General features: G+C 45.4%; 1 protein-coding gene across 1 annotated transcript in view; it reads left to right on the forward strand.

Moving 5' to 3' along the window:
* The window catches only part of LOC107729133 (cGMP-inhibited 3',5'-cyclic phosphodiesterase A-like), a gene marked incomplete at its 5' end in the record, with an annotated part of 21,817 nt that overhangs the window by 16,322 nt on the left and 5,180 nt on the right, over window positions 1-315 (forward strand). The gene's annotated exons all lie outside the window — the stretch shown is intronic.

Genomic DNA, 315 nt, shown 5'->3' on the forward strand with positions numbered 1-315 from the left:
GTTTGGTGCCTTGCTCAAGGGCACCTCAGTCGTGGTATTGAAGGTGGGAGAGAGCGCTGTACGTTCACTCCCCCCACCTACAATCCCTGCCGGTACGAGACTCGAACCCGCAACCTTTTGGGTTACGAGTCCGACTCTCTAACCATTAGGCCACGACTTCCCTAAAACCCGTCGGATGTCGCGCTGGGATGTTTTCAGGAAATTCGAAAAATAGGTCGAATGTCGATTTTTTTTTTGTCAAAATTAGGGTTTCATTCAATTATTATTCTATAACATCTTGTCTATCATCTCTGAAAATATCTTGGCAAAATTCAC

Source organism: Sinocyclocheilus rhinocerous, unplaced genomic scaffold (assembly GCF_001515625.1).
Source record: "Sinocyclocheilus rhinocerous isolate Xijiao unplaced genomic scaffold, SAMN03320098_v1.1 scaffold3263, whole genome shotgun sequence".
In the NCBI taxonomy this organism is placed as follows: Eukaryota; Metazoa; Chordata; class Actinopteri; order Cypriniformes; family Cyprinidae; genus Sinocyclocheilus; species Sinocyclocheilus rhinocerous.